The sequence below is a fragment of the Somniosus microcephalus genome, chromosome 5, assembly GCF_052327205.1.
Source record: "Somniosus microcephalus isolate GS21.2 chromosome 5, FLI_Smic_1.0, whole genome shotgun sequence".
NCBI classification, from domain to species: domain Eukaryota; kingdom Metazoa; phylum Chordata; class Chondrichthyes; order Squaliformes; family Somniosidae; genus Somniosus; species Somniosus microcephalus.
Window position 1 is genome coordinate 269822895 of NC_140991.1, and position 16816 is coordinate 269839710.

The 16816-nt window shown below is 46.9% G+C and overlaps 1 long non-coding RNA gene across 8 annotated transcripts in view; it reads left to right on the plus strand.

Moving 5' to 3' along the window:
- The window catches only part of LOC147117716 (uncharacterized), a 698822-nt gene that overhangs the window by 485497 nt on the left and 196509 nt on the right, over nucleotides 1-16816 (plus strand). The gene's annotated exons all lie outside the window — the stretch shown is intronic.

Consider the following 16816-nt stretch of genomic DNA (forward strand, 5'->3'; position numbering starts at 1 on the left):
TTTAAGTAGTGTTTTGGGGCCAGGAGTTTTCATGAGTTTGACAGTTCTTACTATCAAACTCATGAATGAACTTTTGCAACCTCCCATTGGTTGCCCAGTGCTCACGTGATCCCAGCCGGCTCATCGCACTAAGTACGCCGCTGGGTCTGAAGCGGGCCAGTGACAGGAAATGCAATGCGGGCCAGGATTGAAATGTCAGCGCGCCAGGTAAGTGCACATCGGGGGCTTGCACACGCGGCAAGCCCCCGAACCTAATTTCTGGGCCATTAAGTTTTTTTTGAAGTGCATTAATATTTTATGCTATAGCACATACAAGCCAATGTATGTCGCCAACACGATGACAAATCAGTAAAGAACAGGCAACAACTATAATTGATCCAACCTACAGAACTCACTGAGGATGTGTTCCTGTCCCTTTAAGACAGCTGTTTAAGAGGATTGTTGATGAGGGAGACATGAATATAGAAGTTTTCTCACACGAATACTCAAACTAGGCTTGCAAACTAGTTCACTTGGAAAGCCTAATTTGAAAAAAGAATTAAAGGAGAAGGAACTACTCCAGTTTCCTTGCCATCTCGGCCTTTTTGACACTTCTGTCAGGGCCCTGAAGGCCCCCATTTCCCGGCAACCTGTGATATAGGGGCAGACATGATATGCTCCCTGCTGTGTCCTTCACTCTTACCTGACCATGGCAATATAGTGAGTTCAGAGGGACAAACCCAAATTGAGGCTCTATTACTTACAATAAATATATATTTTTTAAAGAAATAGTATATATGGTTTTTAAAAGTTGCCTAAGGATAAAGAACATACAAGAATAAATGTTCTAAGTCCACGCCAATTTGCTGGCGTGTATCTGAAAATCACAGGCATGCAGTCTGCAATCTGTAACATGAGTTGGCAGTAGGGTTCCAACTCTCATTGGACATATTCCCGGAGGTTTCATTACATGGCCCCCCTGCTTCCCGCTGTGCCACACGCAACTGCCCCCGCCCGCCCCCGCCGCACACTCCCGCCATTGGTCGCCCAACATGTCCATCCTCATGGCACGTTGCCTGCCCATGCCAATTGGAAAGCGACTGACTCATGGTTACTCAATTGGATAATTCCTGACTGTCGAACAGCCTTTCTTCTCAACTCCAATATTTTTATAACTAATAAACAAAAGTGTTCAAAGAAAATGAAAAAAAAAGCGCAATTGTTTTAATGCCCCTTTGATTTTACTCCCTGGTTGTTCGCAGCAGTGTCCTGGAGATTAATCTTCAATTCCTGGAGACTCCAGAACAATCCTGGACACTAAAAATATCCCAACACTGGACAAACAGGGGGCTATAGGGGGGGGAGGAGCTAAACACGATTAAAATCACTAAGGAGATGGTACTCGGTAAGATAATGGGACTAAAGGCGGATAAATCCCCTGGACCTGATGGCTTACATCCTAGGGTCTTGAGAGAAGCAGCGATAGGGATTGCGGATGCATTGGTGGTAATTTTCCAAAGCTCCCTGGATTCAGGAAAGGTCCCAGCAGATTGGAAAACTGCTAATGTAACACCCTTATTTAAAAAGGGAGGTAGACAAAAGGCTGGAAACTATAGACCAGTTAGCCTAACATCTGTGGTTGGTAAAATGTTGGAGTCCATTATTAAGGAAGCAGTAACAGGACATTTGGATAAGCATAATTTAATCGGACAGAGTCAGCATGGTTTTATGAAGGGGAAGTCATGTTTGACAAATTTGCTCGAATTCTTTGAGGACGTAACAAACAGGGTGGATAAAGGGGAACCAGTGGATGTGGTGTATTTGGACTTCCAAAAGGCATTTGACAAGGTGCCACACAAAAGATTACTGCACAAGATAAAAAATCACGGGATTGGGGGTAATATACTGGCATGGGTGGAAGATTGGCTATCTAACAGAAAACAGAGAGTTGGGATAAATGGTTCATTCTCGGGTTGGCAATCAGTAACTAGTGGTGTTCCGCAGGGGTCAGTGCTGGGACCCCAACTCTTTACAATCTATATTAACGATTTGGAGGAGGGGACCAAGTGCAACATATCCAAGTTTGCCGATGATACAAAGATGGGAGGGAAAGCAGTGAGTGAGGAGGACATAAAAAACCTGCAAAAGGACATAGACAGGCTAAGTGAATGGGCAGAAATTTGGCAGATGGAATATAATGTTGGAAAGTGTGAGGTTATGCACTTTGGCAGAAAAAATCAAAGAGCAAGTTATTATCTAAACGGAGAGAAACTGCAAAGTGCTACACTACAAAGGGATCTGGGGGTCCTGGTGCATGAAACACAGAAGGTTAGTATGCAGGTACAACAGGTGATCAGGAAGGCCAATGGAATCTTGGCTTTTATTGCAAGGGGGATGGAGTATAAAAGCAGGGAAGTCTTGCTTCAGTTATACAGGGTACTGGTGAGGCCACACCTGGAATACTGCATATAATTTTGGTTTCCATATTTAAGAAAAGATATACTTGCTCTCGAGGCAGTTCAGAGAAGGTTCACTCGGTTGATTCCGGAGATGAGGGGGTTGACTTATGAGGAAAGGCTGAGTAGGTTGGGGCTCTACTCATTGGAATTCAGAAGAATGAGAGGCGATCTCATCGAAAAATATAAGATTGTGAGGGGGCTTGATCGGGTTGATGCGCGAGGATGCTTCCACTGATGGGTGAGTCTAGAACTAGGGGGCATAATCTTAGAATAAGGGGCTGCCCTTTCAAAACTGAGATGAGGAGAAACTTCTTCACTCAGAGGGTAGTGAATCTATGGAATTTGCTACCTCAGAGAGCTGTGGAAGCTGCGACATTAAATAAATTTAAAACGGAGATAGACAGTTTGCTAGCTGATAAGGGAATTAGGGGTTACGGGGAGCGGGCAGGGAAGTGGACGTGAGTCTAGGTTCGGATCAGCCATGATTCTATTGAATGGCGGAGCAGGCCCGAGGGGCCGTATGACCTACTCCTGCTCCTACTTCTTATGTTCTTATTAGCAACCCTAGTTGGCAGCGGGCTTATCATTGGAAAATCAATTTTCTAATGTACAAGAGAGAAAGCCTCCTCAACTCTCACCCATCTAGATATCCTCCAACGTGGGCTGTCATGACTTTCGAGGGACATGTAGACAACTCGACTCAGCGCTATCTCTGCTCAGATGCCTACTTACAATAGCGAGTAACAAAAGTACACTTGGATATAACTGAAGATTAAAAATGCCACGTAACTGGCTACAAAAAGTGCAGTGGAAACCATGTGCAGGTACCGGAAGCCGTCTCTGGCTACGTTGGTTGATTTGAGCCATTATCAGTGAGAGGAGGAGTTCACTTAATGTTTTATATATTGACTTGCAAATGTTCTACTTTAACTTCTAAAGATGGCTGCAGTGCTGACACATTGATGGATGCTAATCATCAAGCTCAGAATGCTTTGTTTAGCATTGGTCATCACTGTCGTTGCTCTATAATTTTGTGCTTGAAATATTGCTCAGCTGTCTGAACTCTTTGTCATAAATTGAGGTCCATCTGTTTTTAATGCTCATGCCTGCAGTGCGTCATCTGCATAACACACCTTATTAGCATGGAAAATCAGCCACTGAATGCCTTGATTAATGGACAACGAACAATTGACTCGGCATTGGGTTACAACAATGTGACAATAATGAAGGGAGTTTGCTTCGGTTCCAAGTATTAATACACTCTGTGCAATTAGAAGGAAAGGAAGGCTGATATATGCCTTATTTTTAGATACAAGGGTTTATTTATGGATCATTTCAAGACAAATTCAGATCCCTACTTTACAAGAGTGACTGCACTTCAAAACAAAATACTTCATTGGCTTTGAAGCACTTTGGGGCGTCCTGAGGTCGTGAATGGCCCAATGCAAAGTTCTTTCTTTCTTTGTACTTGAAGATTGAGAGAAAAGGAAGGAAAAGGTTTCTGCCCGGTTCCACACCTATGTATCCAGTCATAGACAGAGAATCACCTGCAATGGCTTATGTTCCCACTCCTGCACTATAACCTCTGGAGGCCCCAAGAAACTATCCTTGGTCCCCTCTGTTAAGTCTGTGTGTTATAGTGAGAATTAATACACAGACCACAAGAGTAAATTTTAACAGGTCTTTACTAGTCGAAGGTCAGGGCGGAACTGCCCAATAAATCATTACACAGCACTTATATACCGGTGTGGTCACCACCGGTATTACAGTATACAGCAGCCAAGATAAAGTAGTGCAACTCTTAAAATAGTTCTCTTAAAGGTGGAACGGTTACATACACCACAATCCTCCCTTTTTAGCTTAACAGTATATATTCCCCATTAACATAACATAATAACATATATACACAACTTCATGTAAAAACAGTTCACAGATTCAGTCTCTCTGGAGGCTTCCTGACTCGGTCCGGATAACGCCTCGGTGGTGTAGTAGTTTTCGGTGGTGTAGTAGGTTCTTTTGGCAAGGTCGATTCGGCTTGAATGCCAGTGTCGGGTTCATCTGATTCCAGTATCACCGGATCGGAGGTAGATACTATGGGTATCTCTGCTTCATCATTAGGTGTATAGAGTTGTGGAGTAGGTTGTCCCTTTTCGGATGACTCTATGATCTGGTCAACATGGCGCCTTATTATACTTTCACCAATGTCCACGGTATACATCAGCGGTCCTAGTCGTGTGCAAATAGTTCCAGGCTGCCATTTCTCGGTACGGTAGTCCCGGGCCAAAACTTGTTGACCTATCTGGAAGGTTCTAGTTGGCCTTTCATTCATGCCTTGAAATTGCCGGTTCTCTACGTCCCTTCTGATGTTTGGCTTGATCAAATCCAGCCGGCATCTTAGTCTTCTATTGAAAAATATCATGGCGGGAGTTTGGTTTGTAACCACATGTGTTGCATTCCTGTACGCCAACAAGAAGTTACCTACCTTATGTTGTAGATTTATGTCTTCATTACCCATGGCCTTTATGGCCTTCTTGAAGGTCTGGACAAACCTTTCAGCTAATCCATTGGTGGCGGGATGGTATGGGGCGGACGTGTAGTGCTTAACCCCATTGTTTTTTAAGAACTTCCTGAATTCTTCGGACACAAATTGCGGTCCATTATCAGAACAGATCTGTTCCGGCAGCCCATTCCTGGCAAATATGGTCCTTAATACTGTGATGGTTTTTTCCGTGGTGGTGGAGGACATCTTTATTACCTCCGGCCACTTGGAGTGTGCATCCACCGCGATTAAGAACATTACGTCCATAAATGGACCAGCAAAGTCGATATGTACCCTTTGCCATGGAGATGAGGGCCACTCCCATGGATGTAGAGGGGCTTGTGGTGGGGCGTTTTGGACCTTCTGGCATCCTAGACAGCTCTTGGTCATTTCTTCGATGTCTCCATCGATACCTGGCCACCACACAAACGCTCTGGCTAGGTTCTTCATTTTCACTCCACCCAGATGCCCCTCGTGAAGCTCCTTTAGCACTTTATGCTGGAGTTTGGGTGGAATCACCACTCTGGATCCACACATCAAAGTTCCTCGGCACACTGACAGCTGTTCTCTTCTTTGCGAGAATGCTGGCAACAGTGATTCGCCATGTGCTGGCCATCCCTTCACCGTTAAATCGTAGACTCGTGAGAGAGTCGGGTCATTTCTCGTTTCCTTTTCGATGGTAGAATTTGTTACTGGTAGACATTCCACTATGGTTGAGTGGAACATCTCCACTGGGTCCACTGTAGGCGCCTCTTCTACCGTTGGCAACGGTAGGCGCGATAAACCATCAGCATTCCCATGCTGTTTTGATCCTTTGTATTCTATGTCATATTGGTGTGCCCCTAGGAAAAGGGACCACCTCTGTAGCCTTTGCGCTGTCATAATGGAAATGCCCTTTTTAGGGTTGAATATGGATACCAACGGCTGGTGGTCTGTCAGCAGTGTAAACTTCTGGCCCTGCAGGTAATGATTAAACTTCTTTACTCCCCACACCAGGCTGAGAGCCTCCCTATCCATCTGAGCATAGTTGCGCTCAGCGGAGGTCAATGATCTGGATGCAAATGCGACTGGCCTTTCCAAGCCATTTGGCAACTTGTGTGAGAGTACTGCTCCAATACCATAAGGAGAAGCATCACAAGCTAAACGAATAGGTAGCGTTGGGTTGAAATGAGCCAACACTTCCTCTGAGGTGATCAATGCCTTGCTTTTGCGAAAGGCCTTCTTACAGTCCTCGCTCCACTTCCATGGTACTTCTTTCTGCAAAAGAGCATTCAGCAGGTGCAGCACCGTGGATAGATTTGGCAGAAACTTATGGTAATAGTTAGTCAACCCTAGGAACGACCTCAACTGGGATACATTTTCCGGAGCGGGAGCCTTCACAACAGCTTCGATCTTGTCAGGTGACTTGTGCAGCCCCTCCTGGTCAATGACATGACCACAGTACGAGATCCGTTTCTGAAAGAACTCACATTTCTGGCGATTAACTCGAAGTCCATATTCCTTCAATCTGGTGAGCACCAGTTTCAAATTTGCAAGGTGTTCCTCATCGTCATCTCCTGTAATCAGGATATCATCCAAGTAACATTGAGTGTTTGGAATTCCCTGTAATACCTGCTCCATGGCCCTCTGCCAAATTGCTGGAGCCGAAGCCACTCCAAAAACCAGTCTATTATATCGATACAAGCCTCTGTGCGTGTTGATTGTGAGATACTGGCGCGACTCTTCCTCAACTTCCATCTGTAAGTACGCTTGCGCCAGGTCTATCTTGGTGAAGTGTTTCCCGCCAGACAATGAAGCAAAGATACCCTCAATCCGCGGAAGCGGATATTGCACCGTGTGAAGCACCGGATTAACTGTGATCTTGAAGTCTCCACAGATGCGGACCTTCCCCGGTTCCCCTGGCTTGTTACTCGATGAACGCTTCATGACGGGAACAATGGGCGTGGCCCACTCACTCCAGTCCACCTTAGACAGTACTCCTGAACGTTCTAGCCCTTCCAGCTCAGCTTCCACAGCAGGTCGTATCGCATAAGGTACCGGTCTGGCTTTGAAAAATTTTGGGTTTGCATGTTCTGCAATCTTGATTTTTGCCTTAATTCCTCTTAGTGTCCCCAGTCCCTGTTGGAACACCTCTTTAGCCTCATCCAATATTCTGGACAATTGTTCAGGTTTGACATTTTTTTTTTCCGGAATCTACCGTCATTGCTTTTAGGGAGTGCCAGTCCATATTTATTTTCCTGATCCACTCCCGTCCCAGAAGTGGTGGACCTCCCTCAGGTAGTACATATATGTCCATTCCTTGGTGTTCTTTGCCCTTGTGTATCACCTTGACTTTTATCTTTCCGATGGGGTATACTCTTTGCCCCGTGTATGTCTGCAATACTATCTCCGTATCCCGTAGGGGAATATGTGTGAATAACCTTTTGTAACCTTGCTTATTCATGACCGTCAACGCCGATCCGGTGTCCAATTCCATCTTCACTTGGACTCCTGCTATCTGCAGTGTGACCCAGATAGTTTGTAGGTCAGCTTCCTTACTCACATTGTGAATTCTCAGACTACCCAGTTCCTTGCTGTTGGAGTCTGAATCCGAATTCTGTTCATCCGAACTCTTCTCAGCCACCTTATGTACCTTTCTGCACTTTTCCTGCGGTGACTTTTTGTTGCTGGTCTTCTTTCCTGACCGGCATACTTTAGCTATGTGACCAAGCTTGCCACATTTTCTACATTCCTGGTTTTTAAGCCAGCATTGGTTCTGATCGTGTGTTATCTTTCCACAACGATAACATTTCGTTGTACCCAAAGCCATTTGATCTACGCTGAGTACCGCTGCCTTCAGCTGCATTTCCGCAGTGCCTCTCGCTGCGGCTTCGTGCGATGCTGCAATAGTGACAGCTTTATCAAGTGTAAGATCATTCTCTTCAAGCAGCCGCTTTTGTGTTCCTTCTTTCGACAATCCACACACGAATTTGTCTCTCAGTGCCTCTGTCAGACTTTCCCCAAACTGACAGTATTTCGCTAGCTTACGCAGTTCAATTAAATACTCCGCGTTGCTTTCCTCTTTCAGTTGCGTTCTCGCATAAAATTTAAATCGTTCCGCTAACATCAGCGGTGTGGGGTTCAAATGATTTTTCAGGACAGCAACAATTTTAGCGAAAGTCTGATCCGCCGGTTTAGCTGGTGATAGAAGATGCTTCAATAGCCCGTATGTCTTCGCACCCATTGAGTTTAGTAAGGTTAGTGCTTTATCTTCATCTGATATTTTATTTGCCTTACAATATATCTCTATGCGTTCTACATACGTGGCCCAATCTTCAACATCGGGATCGAAATCGTTGATGTTACCACGCTTAGGCATCCTCGCAATCTTCTTGAGAAACAAAAAGAAATTTTTCTTTTATTTTTTTTTCAAAATGGCGGTTTCCCGCGCTTGTCTTCTTCCCCCGCCTACGAAAATGGCGGCTTCCCGCGTTTGCCTTTCTCCCCCCGCTGGCTGTAATGGCGATTGCCGTATTGCTGCGTTCGCCCTCCCCAGCGGTTTTCAAATCGTGCCTCCCTCGCCTTACGCTGACCCGGTCGCTGCGCCTCGCGGCCTCGGTAGCTGCCCGGCCTTTTTCGCCGGTCGCGGTCGAGCTCTCTCTCGACGCTGTTGCGTCTCCCAGCCCGCTTGCAGCCCGGTCTTTTACACTGGCTGCGTTTGCATTCACCGCGGCTCCCGTGCCTTAAGCTGCCCCAGTCTCAGCGCCTCTGGCCCTGACTTCTGTCATGCTCTTTTCCCCCGGCCGTGGTCGAGTTCTCCGCCCTTATATCCTCCGTTTTTCCCTCCCCTACTTCACAGCCAACGTGGCCGACTTGCTGCTCGTCGCTGATCGGCTTACCCACCACCGTGATAGAAGGGATGATCACTGCCTGTTGCTGATGGAAGACTTCGTGTCAGGATTCTTCCTTTGCTCTTCAGACCTGCGTCTTTTCTCCGCAGGATGATGAGGGCGGATGCCTCCTCTCAACGCCCGTCAACTGCCTTGGATGTATCTCTGCCGCAGGGTAAGATCGTACTCGTCGCCACTGTTAAGTCTGTGTGTTATAGTGAGAATTACTACACAGACCACAAGAGTAAATTTTAACAGGTCTTTACTAGTCGAAGGTCAGGGCGGAACTGCCCAATAAATCATTACATAGCACTTATATACCGGTGTGGTCACCACCGGTATTACAGTATACAGCAGCCAAGATAAAGTAGTGCAACTCTTAAAATAGTTCTCTTAAAGGTGGAATGGTTACATACACCACACCCTCCTACTTCTCATCTACCTGCTGCCCCTTGACAACATCATCCGAAAACACAAGGTCAGGGTTCCACATGTACGCTGACGACACCCAGCTCTACCACATCACCACCTCCCTCGATCCCACCACTGCCTTTGATTTGTCACGTTGCTTGTCCGACATCCAGTTCTGGATGAGCAGCAATTTCCTCCCACTAAATATTGAGAAGACCGAAGCATCGGCCGGGATTTTGCGAGGGGTCAGCGGGCGTGATCAGTAGCAGGTCGGGTGGTAAAGTGTTTTTTTTCACAGCGGGTCAGGACCCCGCTGTGAACCCGCCGCCATGCACCTTTCCCAATGTCAGGTCTGTCAGTGCTGAGCAGACCCGATACGCAGCGGAGGGTGACCCAATTCAGGTAATTAGTGGCTTGTTTAGAGCCACTTAAGAATGATTTTCAGCTTACCTTTTGCATTTGACAGCTCGGCCACGGGGTCCACGCTGATCATGGACCACATCTGTCAAGCTGAGTTGGGCGTTCAGTGGCCATTGAATCAGCTATTTAGTTGACAGCTTCAAATGTAAAGTAAAGAGATATCTTCCCTCAGCCACAAGCTCTTCTTCACTGCATTTCCACAACAGATTCACCATGCTGCATGTCTTTACACAAGTCTCCATCCAGTCTGACCTCATTACCTCTCTCACCATTAACAGATTGTTTCTGTCATCTCTACTTCACCTGCCATCTATTCCATCACCTTGGTTCTCAGAATCCGACCACGATCAGCCCCAACACCAGCAGCACCAGGCACACCAGCAGCACCAACAACAACACCAACCTTCTCCGCAATCAACTGATGCTGCACAGGACACAGGGCATCAGCACCCGACCACATTGCTGCCCGGGATGCCAGGGATGACCTCACCATGGCCAGATTTACTTCACTTGACGCTGTACACCCTGGCTGCCACATGATGCGCCAGGTTAGCACCACCCCACACCAACACCATAAAGCATCCCAACAATGCCCAAGCCATTCCTTTCACACTCCTCACCATTGCGGGGGGTACCGTTATGTCTCACCATTCACTGCAACTCACTAAGCCACTTCCAAAGGTTGCACACAAATCTGTCTAAGACTGGAAAGTGTTGAAAATAAAGGTTTCAATGCGTGACACCACATTAACAGAAACTTTACATGAACATTGCATAAAACACCCAAGTGCCTACCCTTGTGTGTTGTTAGTTGGTATGATTGCACTAGGATGAGGGTGAGTGTGAACTATGGCTAGTGAGATTGGGATGTGATAATATAGATAGTGAGGGATGGGTGGAGGTGCAAGGTAAATTGGTGTGAGTCAGGATGTGCAGGTGTACAGTAGGGAAGGCAGAGTGATGGGGATGTGATGAGAGGCACAGCAGGATGAGGTTGAATGTGGCTTTGTACTAACATTTTGTAATCTACAGAGATCATTGAAATGTTTGCGGCACTGCACCCAGGTCCTCCTGACCACATCCCTGCTTGTGCCCTCTTCTGCAATGTGCAACCAGGCTGTGTTGATCTCCTAGGGAGGTCTCTTCCACCCATGGGAAGGGAAGAGGACCGACCTCCATGTGTGCTGTGACTCCCTCCATAAGCATATGATGGCACGGCCGCCAATGATGGAACGAGTAAAATCGGGGATGCACACAAGGCCAGAATTGGGGGAGTGCAAAGACCTTTGTGCAGTCATTGTCAGTGTTTGCAGCACCTCAATGGTGTAGAACACTGACAGCACAAATGTCAAAATAAATTTGGACATGGTCCCTTTAAGGAAACAGACTGATGACACGTCATCAAATGACGTCACCAGACCTGCTTCCTCTAATTGGCCAGGAAATGCACCGGGCGGGCTTAACAAGCCCCATCAAGGGAAATTAATTTTACAGAGCGGGATGGAGCCAGCAGCGGGGTCGGGACCCACAGCCGATGTCGCCCGCCACGGACCCGCCGAAGTAAGCAAAATCGCAGCCACTTTCTTTGGTCCCCGCCACAAACTTCGTTTCCTAGCCAGTGCATCCATCCCTCTCCCTGGCCACTGTCTGAGGCTGAATCAAGTTTGCAACCTTAGTGTCCTATTTAACCCTGAGATGAGCTTCCGACCCCAAATCCGCTCCCTCACCAACACCGCCTACTTCCACCTCTGTAACATTGCTCGTCTCCGTCCCTGCCTCAGTTGCTGAAACCCTCATCCATGCCTTTGTTACCTCTAGACTCGACTATTCCACTTCTCTCCTGGCCGGCCTCCCATCTTCCACCCTCCATAAACCTGAACTCATCCAAAACTCTGCTGCCCGTATCCTAACTCGCACCAAGTTCTTTTCACCCATTATCCATGTTGTCGCTGACCTATATTGGCTCCAGGTCTGGCAACGCCTTGATTTTAAAATTATCATTTTTTTCCCCAAATCCCCCCATGGCCTCGTCCCTCCCTATCTCTGTAACCTCCTCCAGCCCTACAAACCCTCGAGATCTCTGCGCTCCTCCAATTCTGGCCTCTTGTGCATCCCCGATTTTACTCGCTCCATCATTGGCGGCCGTGCCATCATCTGCTTAGGCCCTAGGTTCTGGAATTCCTTCCCTAAACCTCTCTGCCTCTCTACCTCTCCTCCTTTAAGATGCTCCTTAAAGCCTCCCTCTTTGACCAAGGTTTTAAGCACGTGTTCTAATATTTCCTTATGTGGCTCGGTTTCAACGTTTGTTTTATAATGCTCCTGTGAAGCACCTTGAGACATTTCATTACATTAAAGGCGGCATATAAATGCAAGTTGTTGTTGGTCTTTTTCCACCTAGCAATTCCTTTGTTCCGATGATGATACATTTCACCACAATTTACATCATCACTGTGCTTTTGCTTAAAAAAAAAGGTTTCATCAGAAGCTGATACCTCTTTAAATTCAATCAATTGTAGCTGTACATTAAGAAACAGAAGCGCCACTTAAAGTCCAATTAGCTCTTTCAAACAAATTAGAGAAATCAGCGAGAAGAAAATGAAGCAATTTCCATTTTGCTTTTTTAGATTAACTTTGAGGTGGTGCCTGACTACGATAAGAGAGGTCATGTTTCAATCAATGTTCTTCACAGTTGACTTATCCAGTGCTTATATACAACAGTCACAAATCTTATACCTGAAAGTCCTGTTTTTGAAAGATCATCTGTCACCCTAAATGTTATCTAGAACCAGGACAAATGATAAAAGCTGCAATATACTGTTGCAATAAAATTTCACGATGTTTCCATTAGCGATAAGTGTACTTTGTATTTCTTGCAGTGTATTTTTTGTATTAATCCGGTAGTCATTTTTTGTAATCCCCGATTTTGCCGCTTCTCTCCTGTTGGGGTAGAGCTATAAAGGTCCCACGAGCCCTCCAATATCTCATCCATTGTATAACCAATTCCTAGGCCTCTGTCAATGTGAGCCAGTTGCTGGCATATCTGCACAAGCAGTCCACCTCCAACATTCTGTCTCTCCCTTGGTGGAGGGGAACCTCCTGGCTTATGTTTGGCACTATTTAACTATACCATGGAGATGTCAATGGTGTGTGGTGAACGGGGTTGTGGATTGGACCTACATCCCAAGAATCTGTGACATGGCACTTCAAAAAAAAATCATTCCTGGGGTGTGGGTGTCGCTGGCAAACCTGGTATTTATTGCCCTTTCCTAATTGCACTTGATGAGTTGAGAAAGTGGTGGTGGTGAGCCTTGTTCTTGAACCTCTACAGTCTGTGAGGTGAAGGTGCTCCCACAGTGCTGTTAGGTAGGGAGTTCCAGGATTTTGACCCAGTGATGAGGAAAGAAGTGCGATAAATGCACAAGTCGGGATGATGTGTGACTTGGCATTGAAGTTTTAGGGGGCAAAATTGGCTCGCGCCCCCTTTGGGGCGATAACTGCCGAGGCACTACTTTTAGCGCCCCGAAAAAGTTAGCGCCCCCACGCCCGAAATTCAATGGTAGCGCCCCAAGCAGGAGGCGGGGCGCTACTGGAAGCACTCCCCCTCCCTCTTGGGGCACTCCCATTGAATATCACAGCGCTACGTGTAGCAGCACCACGCGTGCCGGCACACAGCGCCTGATTAAAGGGGAGGGGCCTAGCGCAGCACACACCGGGCCCTGCTGGACCACCGGGGAGCAGGGTGCCGGCAAAAGAGCCCGGCACTCAAGAGGAGTGCCGGGCTGACGGATCGTGGCCGGCACCCCGCAGAAAGAGGTCAGAGGGGGGAGGTGCTGGCAGGTGGCCCAAAAAAAAAGGCCGCCCAGCACCTGCCCTTTAATTATCGCCGCCCCTGCCGCAAAAACGCCCCCCTGACCTTGTCAGACATAGTGTCCGGCGGTAGGTCAGGGGGCGCGAGCCAAGTTAGCGGCCGGGGCGCGAGCAGGGCACTGCGCACGGCGATGACATCATTGCCGGAGGCACAGTGCCATTGGGCGCTACCGGCTACCGCCGCCGCTATCCTCCTGCTGAATTTCGCGGGAGGTGTTAGTGGCACCGCGCCCGGGTGCTAGTTGCTTTGCACCCCGTTAGCAACCAAATTTTTCCCCCTTAGTCTATTGTACACAGTGCCTCTTCATTTAGAATGCTTTTTAATTGTTGTTTTGGCCTGCTACCACCCGAAATATTTAGTGGAAAGACTTAAAATATATCTGCCAACTGATGTGATTTGACGGGACTTGCAATTTGGGCCTTTATTTTCTGTTCGATTTTTTAGGGTCTACACTAGAGAGTTGAAGTATTTCTCTGGCTGGGGGCAGCATGTAGTGACTGAGTCTCAGGAATGCACCACACTATTTCTGCTTCAAGCAGTAAGATGTTCTTTCAGTTTAATCACCATTGTAAAGATTATAGTACAAATGACTGAAAAATCACATCCTGTTTTTTTTTACACATCAGGAGCTGTAAAGCTATAGGGTTCTTGTTTCTCCAGGAGTAGCTTCAATCGAACACAGAGCAGGGATGGTGGGATGTAGGGAGCCACTGAAGGACCTGCTGGGTAAAGACAAGATGGGCCCGCCACAGTCAGGTTGCCAGTTGGGACTCTACATCTAGTATCCAGCACATAAAAGAACAGCCATTTACATGAGGCATCAGACAGCGGCTGGCATCTATAGACCTGGACCTCAGCATGAGATCACCGCTTCAGGAGTGAAAGGGAGCAATTTGGAGGAATTTATTTTTTTGAAACAAAACAGTGGGAGTCTCATTTCCATTGCCTCACCCCTCCCTATCCCTACCTTCAGCCCAGCGACTCTCCGAGAGCTCCGCGTTCCTCCAATTGTTGCATCCCCGACTTCCTTCATCCCACCATTGCCGGCCGTGCCTTCAGCCGTCTAGGCTATAAGCTCTGAAATTGCCACCCTAAACCTCGCCGCCTCTCTATCTCTCTCTCTCTCCACCTTTAAACCTACCTCTTTGACCAAGCTTTTGGTCACCTGTCCAAATGTCAGCTTCTTTGGCTCGATGTCGATCTCTTTGCCTGATTATGCTCCTATGATCCACCTTTGAACGTTTTACTATGTTAAAGGCACAAATAAGTGCAGGTTGTTGTTGTGGAATCCTTTACTTTGGGAAAAAAAGAAATTAAGAATGATGACCAACTTTATGTCGGAATGACTTTAAAATTTCCCCTGGTTTCATTTTTTTACGTTCATTTTGTTTGAGAACTGTCCTCTTTAATAGAATTGAAATGTTTTCTGAGAGAAATGAGGCTTTGATATCATTATCACCAGTAAGTAGCCAGTCAGAGCCTGGATGGATTTATATGCTAGGTTTTATTCATTTTCTATTAGTCTACTGCTGAACATGTCAAATGACTTTCAGATTGAAGGGATTCTGACGGCAGTTTGTCAGCAACAAAATTAAGTCTGGGACAATTTCCATTTTATTTTGCTTATAAATTTACATTAGGCTCTTGTGCTAGATGAGAAATTAAAAAAAGACCCAAGGCTATAACTGTTCTATGTGCAGGTTAATTCTCAGAGGCCTTCAGGCCACTTCCAATTACAATGAGGTTATAATTTTTGCTTCGGTTATTCAGAGGTTGGAATGGAAGTCACTGTGATCCTTGATTAGTTTGGTCACATTGCTTCTATTTCTGAAGCCGCAGGATTGGATCCGCTCAGTGTCCCATTTTACATACTTTAACCTGACTTTAAAGAGCCACCATATACACCCAAGAGTTGCACCTTGTAAAAAACAATTACATTACTGCTTTGGGTGGAGGTTGTGAGGGAATTAAAGGTTTGAGCTGATGCTCCAGTGCAGTACTGAAAGAGTGCTGCGCTGACGGATGTGCCATCTTTCGGGTGAGATGTTAAACCAAGGCACCATGGGGGAGAAATTCGGTATCGCCCCATTTGGGGCACAATTATCGGCCGGGCGCAAAGATTAGTGCCTGGTGCTAATTATCGCCTCCGACTGCAAACTTGGCTTTTATCACCCCTGGAGGTGATTAGAGCGCTAAATCAAGCGCTGCACACCTGCCTTAAGGCGCAAAGTCCAAGGAGCGAGGCGCTAACTCAGAGTGCTGGCGAAGCTCATGTGATGTCAGTCAGCAATGGAATACAGACACACTGGCGCTGGCCAGTTCTTAAAAGGGAGGGTCGATCTTGCTCTCCATCCACACCCTGCTCATTGCAGCCTTGAATCTCGGCCTGGAGAGACCTGTACATCAAATCTGTTGGAAAGAACAATGGAGAGGTCCAGGGAAAGAGCTCAGAGTGCAGCCCCCATAGTCTCTTCTAAATCGATGCAAGGAAGATCAAATCAGAAAGAACCTGTAAAGTGCTGCTCAGTACCCAAAACTCCTCAACACAGCTTTGAATATCTCCTGCAGCCTCTCTCTCTCACTCAGAATGCGTGGTGCAAAAATTTTGCCGACAAAAAAAGGCAGGAAGCGGCCGCCTTTAAATAGCGCTCCCCCTGTCCCTTCCTGACTGCAAAACACTCCCCTCAATCTGTCGTTGCTAGCGGCAGGCGGTAAGGCAGGGGGCGCCACTCAGTATCCAGTCCGGGGCCTACCGGGGCGTTGCACACTCGACTGACGTCACGATCTGCCGGCGCAGGAGATCGTGGCGGTAGTGTTTAGCGCCGCTGCAAAATGTCTAGTTAATTTTGTGAGCGGCGCAAACATCGCCGCGCCCGGGCGCTAGTTGCTTTGCGCCCCATTAGCGCCTTCTTAAGGTGCTAACAGGAGGCGCAAACCAACCGAATTTTCCCCCCCATTTGCCCTCTCAGGTGGATGTAAAAGATCTCACTATTTTAAAGAAGAGCCAGAGAGTTCTCCCTGGTGTCCTGGCCAATATTTACTCCTCAACCAACGTCACCAGAACAGATTATCTCCTCGTTATCTCATTGCTGATTGTGGGACCTTGCTGTGTGCAAATTGGTTGCTGCGTCTCTGACATTACAATAGTGACTACACTTTAAAAAGTACTTCATTGGCTGTAAAGCACTTTGGGATGTCCTGAGGTTGTGAAAGGCACTATATAAATGCAACATTTTTCTTTTCTTCTTTCTTTAGTGGCTCTGGGAGGTAA